Source organism: Mus pahari, chromosome 13, assembly GCF_900095145.1.
Source record: "Mus pahari chromosome 13, PAHARI_EIJ_v1.1, whole genome shotgun sequence".
Taxonomy (NCBI): Eukaryota; Metazoa; Chordata; class Mammalia; order Rodentia; family Muridae; genus Mus; species Mus pahari.
Genome location: NC_034602.1, coordinates 67,708,393 through 67,720,365, shown reverse-complemented (window position 1 = coordinate 67,720,365; position 11,973 = coordinate 67,708,393). Strand labels below are relative to the sequence as shown.

Below are 11,973 nucleotides of genomic sequence, written 5' to 3'. Positions count from 1 at the left end.
GAATAAATAAAAGAATGAATATGTCAAGAAATAAGCAAAAGAATCTAAACCAGTGTGGCTCGAACCCGAATAATACAGGGTTTCTTCTGAAGAATAGTGCCTGCCCCAAACATCATCTACAAACTCCAATTTAAAGGTTGTCCTAGCCCTCCTCCTCTCTGGATGGTCCTTAGGGAGAGGGGGTAAGGAGACACAGAATCGAAGAGACAGACTCCAGGAATCATGTGCAAAGCGGAAGCAGACTCGTTTATTGCGGGATCGGGTGTGCCTTTATACGCTCTGTCCGTGCCCCATTGGTCCAGGGCATCTCACTCCCTGTAGCTGGCACCATCCGATTAGTTGCTCTGGTCGTGGACTCCTTTGTCATTCATCCCCAGGCAGATTTCAAAGTTGCCTTGGGGAAGTGGCTGTAGTGCGAGCGTGGGCCATTAGGGGTCGCCAGTCAGGATGCTGACTCATTCCTACAAATAAATAAGGTCAAAAAGGAAGTACATTTTTATTCTTTGAAAATGCTTCTCAGTAATAAGTTACCAGGGCAGAATATAACCATATATCTACATTTATAACTGACGATAATGTTTCATTATTACTGAAAGAGAAACACACTTTTAAAGAATTCCGGTAGACTCTACACCACTCGTTTTGCCAAGTGCCCCAGCTTCAAGGGACCAAACAAAATGGTAAGCTCTTGACAAGCATGGCTGTGAGTGAGTACTGTCACCTCACCTTGGGGACCTCGTAGTCTTTTCCCAACTCTCTTAGGACAATGTAGTGACCTAGTCGTGGGCAATAGCCCACTCTAGAGAGAAAAGGATGGCTTAGATGGGAACCAGGGACAGACATGATACAGAGGCTGGCTAGAGCAGTGGGTTCTCAACCTATGGGTCACGACCCCTTTGTGGGTCAAATGACCCTTTCATAGGGGTCGTGTATCAGATATCCTATATCTCAGATATTTTCATTATGAATCAAAACAGTAGCAAATTACAGTTATGATTATTATATTATATATTATATTATTAATATTATAAAAATAATATTCTGGTTTGGGGGGAGTCACCACAACATGAGGAACTGTATTAAAGGGTCACAGTTTTCAACTTTCTAGTGCCCTAGGGACTTCAGGCCAACTCCCTGTAGTTTAACAAAGCTAGAGCCCAACAGGGTGATCAGAGATGACTCTGCCCAGGAGGTGAACTGGGTCCCAGGGCTGAAAAGGACTTGCATGTCACAGAAGAGGACTTCCGCCATGAAGGAGGTACTATAGATCCAAAGCTGCTTCTCGGACTAAATCTACTAACAAGTCAAGCTCTGAGGGCTTTGAAGACGATGGATTTGAGCACCTGTGCCCAGGCAGGACTCAATGGCAGACTGCAGAAGAACTAAAGGCACCCAGATTCATCAGGGACAGAGGCATCCCAAGAAGGCGGATGAAAATGACTTTGTATCTCCTTTGTGTCCGCCCCACCTCCGGGGAGGCAAAACGGCTTTTCAGTTCCCCCCAGATCCTGGCTTCTCAAAGGCTGCAGATTGCCTCAGGTTCTGTGACTTCCTTCCTGTGTGTTCTTAAGTCTTAAGACCCAGCAGTGACCCTCCTCAGCGTCATTTGAGGAAACAGGTTCAGCCTAGAGCATTCCACTAAGGCCTTGTGAACATGATTGACATTCAGAGCCCTTTGAAGGAAGACGCCCAGGAAGGTGAGGGGGGCTGGAAATCCTGTCACATGAAAGCAATGGCAACACCTAGCTTGAAACAGAAATCTCAAATCACCGAGAGTCAATGCACTTGGACAGCCACTCAACGCTCACTGGAAGAATTCTTGGCGGAAGGTGAATATGTTCAACATACAATAAGTACTTCTATCAAAATTTAAACATAAAATAAGTATGCTTTTAGTATCTACGGTCCGAAAAGATATCCAGCATTCTCCTGTTGTCCTGCTTCTTCTCCCACATAAATATTGACTCCTAAATTGCTAAAGGCAGACTTAGCCAATACTACTTCACCTGTTTACCTCCCTACCCAGTGGCGCTTCAGATCCCGCACAAGTAGGATTTGGGATATAGTCACAAACAGAACTTGGAGACAGTTCAAAGCTGCAGGAGGCGTGGTCATTAAGAGCACGGGTATTTCCTTCTAAGCTAGCTCTGAGATCAGTGCTTAACACAAAGATGAAGTGAGATTTTTGGCATATTTGGGGAAGGGTGGAGAAGTTGGTGCTGTGATAACAGACTTGAGCTGCAAAGGGCAGCCTTTAAGGAAGGAAAGGAAAAACTATAATCTACAGCCTAGGAACACTTATTAAGATGAGATCTAACCAAAGGCCATAAAATCTTAAACGGTAGATAATAAGGTCAAGCCAAGTTACTATTTTCAGCTCGGAACAGATGACGAGACAGGAGGGCATAAACGAGAATTAAAAGAAAAGAGATTTAGAATAGATCAGAAGGTTACCAAAAATAATCAATGGCTGAAATGACTTTCTGGACTCGTTCACTTGTGCTGAAAATATTGAGTCATTGAAAAAGTAATGAGATGATATTCTTGGGAAATGGAATAGTTAAAATGAATGGGTTCAGACGGAGCCAAAGACTTTAATCATCCTAAAAAGAAACACTGGCCGGGGCAAGCTGAGGTTTCAATCTAGGGAGATAACAAGGTAGAGGATAAGGGGCCTTAGCTTCCCACATTCCACAGGATTAGCCACCCCTTCAAAGGTGCAAGACGACCAGGTACTCCTGAGGCCTGCTGTGGATGGCGCATCCTACCTGATCTTAGCAAGAGAAATGGGCAAGGCACACACTAGAAGAGAGCTGTAGAGGCCTCTGCCAGCCAAGCTCCCATGCACCTCTGAGATCGTCCCAGCGAACCTTCGAGGGCCACATCTTCTCATGCATAGTGTCAGGGACACAGTCTAGAAGTCTGGATCCACCACTGGGTACTTGTAATTCTTAGAGAGTTCCAATCACTTCTGCAGGCCCCAGCCTCCTGCTCCTGCCCTACTGAATCTCCTCATGCCCTCTGGAGCCAGACCTCACTCATGTGTCTGCTTCCACTTCTCCGTGGCAACCCATCGAACACAGGCAGTGTAAGGTGGGCTTTCTCGCTTCCATACTAAATACTGTCGTCATATCCTTCATATGACATGATTTCTAGACTCTTTGCCTTCCTGGCTATCTTCCCTCAAAAGACTCTAAGCATCAATCAATCATGCATGCACACACACACCACACACACACACACACACACACACACACACACACGACCCAATATAGTATTTATTGATACATGCCTATTAATCTGTTTCCTTTTGCTGTACAAACCGTATCTGTGAGGACAACAGCCTTGCTAGGTCCTGAGAGTCCCCTAGGGAATCAGCAAACCTGACGGAAACCATATGTATCCCGGGGCAGCCTTTGGCAGGGATGGGCTGTGACCAGCATCTTTGTAGAAAGACAGGGAACAGATTCCCCCAAGCCTTTGGACCATACAGAACTCTCCTCTGGCAGACCCACAGGCCTCTCATTTGGGACAACTGGGATGGGACAGAGTCAGTGGCAAAAATCTCACACCAACCTCCCCATCTGGTGTTCATTCCAGCGTCTGCGGTTCAGTAAAGCAACTGTGTTGGCGGGATTCAGGGTCCTCACTGTGATGTAATACATATTCAGTTGTCAGAAATCTGGACAGCAGAGCAGAGTGTGTAAGAACCAGTTCATCGGGACCCCACCACCTACGGAAAGCATGACTAATACTGTGCTAGAGATTTTTTTTTTTTTTTTGCCAGTCGGTTTCTTTTTCATGAATATGTAGCTGTGTCCCCAGTGAGACAGAACTTTATCATATTTTGTTAGCAAGAAAATCTGCAAGTTAGAAGTCGCCGGCCACTTTCATGTCTAACAAGCCATCGTGGGACACTTTTTTTCCCCTCCTGGAAACAATCATCCTGACAGTTTCTTCTGGTTTTCAGATGAAGGCACACCCAGTGTCCAGAGACGAGAATGGCCGCCAGGGGGCAGTGTTTCTCTCGACACACACTGCCCTCCACCACTGCCCTCCAAACTGAAGCCAACGTGCCTGGGACTGGTGGAGACGTGTGAAAGAGGCCTTGAGAAGCCCTCGGGATAGCATACAAGGTCCTCTGGCTGCGTCTTCTCCCATTCACTAATAATAGGTTCAGCTGGTCTAACGCGGGTGCCTCGGTCACTAACTGTTGATGTGTGAAGGCGTTCGGGGCGCAGCCCTGTGCTGAGACTGGAGCCTTGTAGAATATACCATCACAGCATCGTGGGCCTGATTTAAAAATCGGTTACCTCGGGACCCAGAGCAATGTAAATGGGAAGACAGAACTGAATGGGAAGTTAATTCCTGAGAGGCACCAATAGTCTCGACAGGAAACTCTGAGAGCCACGAGGGCTGCACCAGGTTCAGCCCGCCAGCGTTTTATCATGGATTAGAGAGGAGCTCCTGCACCTTCGGCTCTCCAGAGGATATCGGCAGTCCATGATGGTTGGGGCGGGTCGTTTTCTTCAGTGGAGACACCATTGATAAACCACACATGCTCCAAATAACCTCTCGCCCATACAAGGAATTTTAATTGGACTCAGTAAGACATACACACACACACACACACACACACACACACACAGGGGGAGGGCATCAAAGTAGGATGGGGGCCTGTTGGAAAGGGGGTTTTCAACAGGAAAAGGAAGGGAATGAGACAGGGAAGAGGGTGAAAAGGACTAAAATTTATGATAGACATTGAGGAAACTGTCAAAAATAAATATAAACACTTCTTAAGACTCATTATTTTAATTATGCATATATATGGTATGCACCCCTCAATGCAGGTGCCTGTGGAGACCAGATGAAGGTGTTGGGTGCCCTGAGTGTGGAATTGCAGGTCGTTATGAGCCTTCTGGTCTTGGTGCTGGAAATCAAGCTCTAAACGATTCTTAACCTCTGAACTACCTTTTAAGCCCAGTAAACAAAATTAGTTTAGAGCAACCAAAGCAATAGTTCAGTCACAGCCTACTGACCTGAGCCTGTGTGTGTGTGTGTGTGTGTGTGTGTGTGTGTGTGTGTGTAGGGGGGACATAAAAACAGGGAACTGTCTGAAGTGAAGGGAATCATAAAGCAACAGAGAAAACAGATATAGAGAACGGAGAGAAATGTGAGCGAAGTACAACTATATATATATATATATACACATATATATATATATATATACACATGTATACATATATATATATACACATATGCATGCATGTGTGGAAATGTCATCATGAAAACCGCTACCTAGAATGCTAACAAAAATATTAATCCATCATTTTGAAAATACACATACAACAGCAAACTAAGATGCTGAGGTGTTGGGAGCGAGGACCCTGATGGCCAGGAATGATGAAAAACCAAACGCAGTAAATCTCTTCCCAGCACCTTGAGAAACCACGTGAATGACTGTGGGAGGGGCCGGAGGTGACCCAGGACTCAGCAGCCAATGCCTTCACCAGACACCAGTGTGGGGAAAGAGCAAGGGCAGCCCATGGTGGACCCCGACGCTGCAGTACTGTCAGCCTGTCACTTGGATGTGTTGATGAGCCCTTCCTATACCCCAGGAAGAGGAGCATCAGATAGAGACATGAACATTCAACTGAGGACTCCATGCATATGACCATCTTAGGAAGTAGTTTTTTTAAAAAAAATAATAGTCTGCACCCAGCCTTGGCCATTGTTGTCCGTCCTGTCAGAGCCAGAGGATCTGGGAAGACATAGACATCTCCACCTTAGAGCCCAGGCAGATACTGCAAAAGGCAGAACTCCAGCAAGACAAACACACATGCGCGCAAGACGGAATAAAACCACATCGTACCCAAGCACGGGCCGATGCCCTTGCGCATGCGTGGATCGTTGCACCAATAGCTAATCACAGCTGACGAGGTTGCTGACAAGGGTGCATTCCTCCCCTGGGGGCTCCTTTTGTCAAAGTAATCCAGAGCAGGAGACTGAGCCACACGCAGCTTATCCAGCCGCTTACAGCTGACAAGTGAGAAGTCACAGTGATGAGAATTCTCTGAATTTTGTCCAAACTGCGTAGTTCATAGCTTCCCTGTGGTTGGATGGCTCGTTTCCCCATTTCGTCACATTAATAAACACCTTCTGCCTAATGTTCTGCAAGACACATAAGTTCAGGGGAGGGACTTTGATTCTGCAGTTTAAAATTTACACATACGCAGTCATGCACATGTCCCCTTCATAAGAGACCTATCTTCCATACACAGTTGACTTTTTTAAAGATTTATTTATTGTATATGAATACACTTTAACTGTCTTCCAACACACCAGAAGGGGGCATCAGATCTCATTACAGGTGGTTGTGAGCCACCATGTGGTTGCTGGGAATTGAACTCAGGACCTCTGGAAGAGCAGTCAGTGCTCTTAACCCCTGAGCCATCTCTCCAGCCCTAGACAGTTGATCTTCAGGATAAGATCTTAGGGCGTGGTTGCTGTCTCTCTCCCTGGCCACGCTCTCCCAGTGCCTCACATATACAGTGCTAGCTCAGGCCACAGGGCCTTTGCACATCCTGTGTCTTCACTCACAGGCCTCTCTCCTCACTGATGAACGTCTCATAAGTTCTGTATCTTGGCAGGAGGGCTGGCGGAGGTGAGTCTTTTGTTACACACACTCGGAGAATTACGTTCTTTTCCTCTTAAGTAGGACACTGACTAAGTCATGACATTGTTGGATAGCTTTCTCCCCAGCTCCATAACACACCCATGGCAGGGTGATGCAGGCCTATTCCCTTCCACATTATCCCCCAGCACGAGCCTCAGACTTGACCCACAGTTATGTAGCTATTTGTTAAACGGATAGATAGACAGAAGGATGGATCCGGCTCCCTGTGGCACAGTAACAGCGCCATTGGCACACTGGGTAGAGGGTAGGGCACGTGGACCCACCTGCTCTTCTCCAGTGAGTACTCTAAGTGGTTAAAACGTGAGAGCTGGTGGTCCTCTGGACCTCAAGGCAAGGCTGAAGTTTGCCCGATGCGGCTGGCAAATTCAGCTGCACTATGATTGGCCTCTGTTCTCTGCTTCCTCTCAGCCAGCTCGAGTTGTCCATCTAAGGACATCTGGCCACAAGACTCCGTGGTTAGAATCTCTGGTTCCATAGTGTCCTCAGGATAGAGGCCATGCTCCTAGCCATGACAATCAAGGTGTTTTGTGTTCTGGCCCTTGCCTGACTTCTGCGAGCTCTCCGCTGCCACGGATGCCCCTTGCCCATGCCCACACACACATGCGTTCATAACACCCTGCAGCCCTGGAAGTCTCTCCAAACACCAGGGCTCACACACCTACGGGCCTCTCTCTTGCTGATACACAAACTGCTTCTCTGTCTGACAAACTCGTCCCGTTAAGTCCAGTCCCACTAGACAGAGGTCACAGCCTGCTCTCACATGCTAGTCCCCTCCACGAAGTCCTTTAGCCTGAAAAATAATAAAAATAAAGAACTATTGTAACCCCAAAGAGAAGTGAAGACTGAACAATGACCAGATCCAAGAGGAGTAGAGAATAGGGGCGTCTCCACGTGACTCAAACAGGCTCACCAGGGAGGGAAAGGGGAACGGATGATGGACAAAGATCCTGGGCCTAGAACACTGGGAGTTTAATAGAAGAGAACTCCGAACAAAATAAACAAACAGCAGAACGGTCTCAGCACCAGCGCCTAGACAAAGTGGCAAGGCTTTGCTGGGAGAGGCAACTCTAGAAAGATCAAACTAGAAGTAGCATTTCAACAAAGTGGGGGCACAGAGTGGGAGAAGTGGGAAGTGCGTTTGAACATACAGCAGAACTTACTTGATTCCCCCAAGATGCTCCTTTACTTGAAAAGATGTTTAAAAGCTAAAGGAAGGCAATCTCTTCAGAGAGATGTGCAGGCAAAGGAGAAAATGGAGGATGCGTGGGATGGAATCCATGCGGTTTGGGGGATGAAGGAATGCCCCACCACAAAAAAAAAAGCAGTCGGGGGGGGGGGTCCCAAGGTGACCAGTAGGACACAGGAGTGACATCAGGGGCCTCTCGGCCTTGCCTGACCCACTCTGAGGTTGCATGTAACCACAGTGCCCTCTCGTGGTGAAAGTCGGCATTACATGAGGCCTCGTGAGACACTGGATCTCCACTAGACCAGAGCCTAGACTTTGCAGGGAGAGAGAGGCAACTCTAGAAAGATCAAAGTAGAAATCGCATTTCAACAAAGTGAGGGCACAGAGTGGGAGAAGTGGGAAGTGTGTTCGAACATACAGTGGACTCCTGGACTGGCTTGGAAACCATTTGGACGGGGCTTTTGTCTTTTCTTGTACTTGTCCTTGACGAAGGCAAAAAAAAAATTAAAAGTCACGTGAACTGCACCAATTATCCCAAGCAAAAGCTATGCCCCCAAAACAACCGTGCCCATGTCATCTTATTCACACATGTGAATAAGCCTGCCAGGCTGAGACCATAATACAGACGGCGTGGTCCAGCGGGCACGTGGACGACTGCAGGCACCAGAGCCTCTCATTTCACCAGCGGAAAGGCGAAAAACAAAACAACCAACCCCCCTCCCGCCTCCCCGGGGTCGGGGGGGGGGGGAGAATGCGGCTTGAACTGAAAGATTGTCTGCACAATGCTGCCATCTACCGGAAAGTTCTGGGAATGAGCCTACCAGGCGCTGGCCAGGTATTCCAGGTCCTTGGCTCAACAGCAGAGTCCATGCCCACGAAGCTCCAGCGTCTTCATTAACGGTGGGTTTTCAGGCGTCGGAACACATCACTGCCTCACTGGGGTAACTCACGAAAATAAGCAGCTGTTTATTGAGGCTCTTTGGTTTGAGGGGTTTTTTTTTTTCATATTAAAACAATAAAACTTCTAAAAACACTCCCCTGTGTAATTTCCAATAAGCATAAAAACAAGGAGCACAAAATTCTCTGCGGGCCAGGATAATGAGCTGGCAGTCTCGGGGGTACAAGTTCGTTGTCAGCCTCAGATGCTGAAAAGTACACGGCAGGAGGGCTGAAGCTAACGGCTGTCAGCTTCTTGGGGTTCAGTTTCTCTGTAACGTGAGGGTTTTGAGGCTCAGATAGGCTCATCCTTGGGGAAAGCTGAGAGAAGTTTAAAGCTACGTGACTACCAGATCCGACCAAGGGTAGACTCTGGTCTGAACCGAACAAAACGAAAAGCAAGATGGCCATTTCCAAGAGCTCCCGATACAGAGATGATCCCATTCCCCAGATGCAATAGATCCCAGCACTCCGGGATGCCACCCCAAGAATGCCGTCACCTTCATAAAAGTGTTCCTGCTGTCAGGTGTGGTACTGCATCCTGCAATCCCAGAATTGGAGAGACAAAGACAGAGAGATGTAGAATTCCAGGTTAGCCTGGGCTACAAAGTAGTAGGCTAGCCTGGGCTACATAAAAAGGCCCTATTTCACAACTGAAGGGGGAGGGGGGAGATGAGGAGGAGGAGAGTGGAGAATGTAGCTAAGTCTGAGCACTACTTGTGGGCCATGCACGAACTTCTTGGTAAGATGTCCAGCACTGCACAAACTGGGAACGGAGGTACACCCCTGTAATCTCACACTCAGGGGTTTGGACACAAGAGAAGTAGGAGTTCAAGACCATCCTCGCATACATCGTGAATCTGAGACAAGCCTGGGCTGCCTGATAGCCTGTCTCAAAAAGAGGAAGAGGAGTTAGGTGACGGGGTGTGGCCTCCTCTGTCCCCAAAGAGCTTCCAAAAAGCCCTAAGGACAACTGGTTTTCTAAGTCCCATCTGTTGGCTGAAATGTGTGTCAGTCTCCTTAGCAACTAAACACGACACGTTCTAAACATTTTTACAGTAACTATGATTTTTTTTTCCCAAGACTTCTGTTAGCAAATTAACTACAACAGAGTTAGTTTGCAAAGAGAATAATTCATGACCTGGGCGGGCCCTGAAAACACAGGTCCAGGAGTCTCTGTCCAGAGGCTGCACACAGGAGCTAAGCAGAAAAGTCACCCAGCAGGTGACAGCTAGGTCCTTAAAGCAGATCTGCATACGCTGTCTTATTTGGACATAGTGTGGTCACTTGGCTTCCTGGGATTGGCTGAACCTTGCCTACTTGTTAGAACTCAGAGTATAGAATGGCCTTCTGTTGATTTATGATATGACAGTGTTAACCCTTACACATCCTTGTTTTCCAAGCTATTATCCATAGGTGACAATGGTACAGCAAAATATATACACACATTCACACATACATGCACACACACTCACACTCACACACATCACACATACACACACACAGGTACCCACATACATGCACACACACACGTACACATGTGCACCCACATACATGCACACACACACACATGCACATAACACATATACACTTGCACACACACACACACACAGAGGGTATAATAAAATATTATAGTTGTTTCTATTTTATCGGTAGGTATTGTCTCTTACTGCATCTAATATAAAAGCTTTATCATAAATATGTATGCATGGAACAATTCAGGCCTCTTAAACCCAGCTATTGGATAAGCTGAGGCAGGAGGATTACCTTATTCAAGGTCTATCTGAGCTACAGAGTAAGTTTGAAGCCAACCTGGGAAACAACAAAACTTCATCCCAAAATGAAATGTAGAGAGGGCTAGAAATATGGTACAGGGATAAAGCACTGGCCTAGCAATTTCAAGACATAGGTTCAATTCCCAGATTCCCAGGGCTGGGGATTGGGGCGTGGGGGGCTGGGGCGGAGGATATGGAGATGCATGGGGATTCGCTGAACAGGAAGGAAAAGCAAGGTTCATAGAGGGTTAATTTGCCCAAGGTCACATTGCAAGTAAGTGATAATACTCGCAGTTAGGAAAGAAGAATCAATAGACTTTGAACAAAGATGCCTCCGGCACAGGAAACAGAAGGGCCGATCAACTAAAGTCAGTTCAGAGGCAGCAGCAGAGTCCACACCTGCGTGAGGCGCATCCCCGCCTGCTTGGAGAAAACACTTCCACTGGAGAGTAATTCCTCAGGATGACCACATCTTTTCCCTTAGTAAACAAAACTGCTCCTGAGAATGGAGATCACTTTAAGCTTTTCAGTCATCTGCACCGAAGTAAGAAAAAGTTGGACGACTGAAATGGCTCAGTGGGCAAAGTCGTTGGCTGCCACGCCAGACAACCTCCCACGCCAGACAACCTCCAACCGCTGTTCCGTCTCCAGGACCTAAATGGCGGAAGGCAAGACCTGCCTCCTGAAAGCTGTCCCCTGACCTGCACTTTGCTCTGTGGTGTGTGTGTGTGTGTGTGTGTGTGTGTGTGTGTGTGTGTGTGTCCTGCAAATAAATAAAAATATGCTTAAGTATAAACAAAAGGATGAAGCTTATATTCTTCCCTGGAGAATAGCTTTACATAAAGAGAGGGGGGCCACGTGGGGAACTGAGCGCTCGAGAAGTCAAAAGCAAAGTCAGAAAAGGCGGCAGCTGCCAAAACCGCCTAGTTGGGTGGCTTTGATGGCGAGCTTCGGTTTGGGTGTCAAAACATGACATACTGAAAAAGGACAAAATTGAAGAGCTCTCACCTCCTGATGCTAAAACGTACTCAAGCCACAACAGGGACCACGCTGCTGCCACCGACAGACACAGCAATAAAAAGGAACCCGAGTCAGACATAAGAGTTCATTCGTGTTCTGGTCAGGTGATTTCTGACCAAAGAATCGAGACAATTCAGTGGGGGGTGGGGGTAGTCTTGGGGGAACTAGGCACCCATAGGGAAAAGAATGAAGTTGGGCCTTTCATTCACACCACACACAAATATGAACCCACTGTGGACCATACACCTCAATGAAAGAGCAAAACTATAAATCAAACAAACAAAAAATAGAGGCATCATCTTCATTATCGTGAAACAGGCAAAATGTCCTGAGCTGTGCCTCAAAAAAAAAAAAAAAAA

The 11,973-nt window shown here is 47.1% G+C and overlaps 1 long non-coding RNA gene across 1 annotated transcript in view; it reads right to left on the bottom strand.

The window, feature by feature from the left end:
- Window positions 1-220: 220 nt before the first annotated feature.
- Window positions 221-11,973, bottom strand: part of LOC115065211 — a 13,164-nt gene continuing 1,411 nt past the window's right edge. Inside the window, exon 2 of the long non-coding RNA XR_003844995.1 lies at window positions 221-461. This is a non-coding gene — a long non-coding RNA (uncharacterized LOC115065211). The remainder of the gene's footprint in view (window positions 462-11,973) is intronic.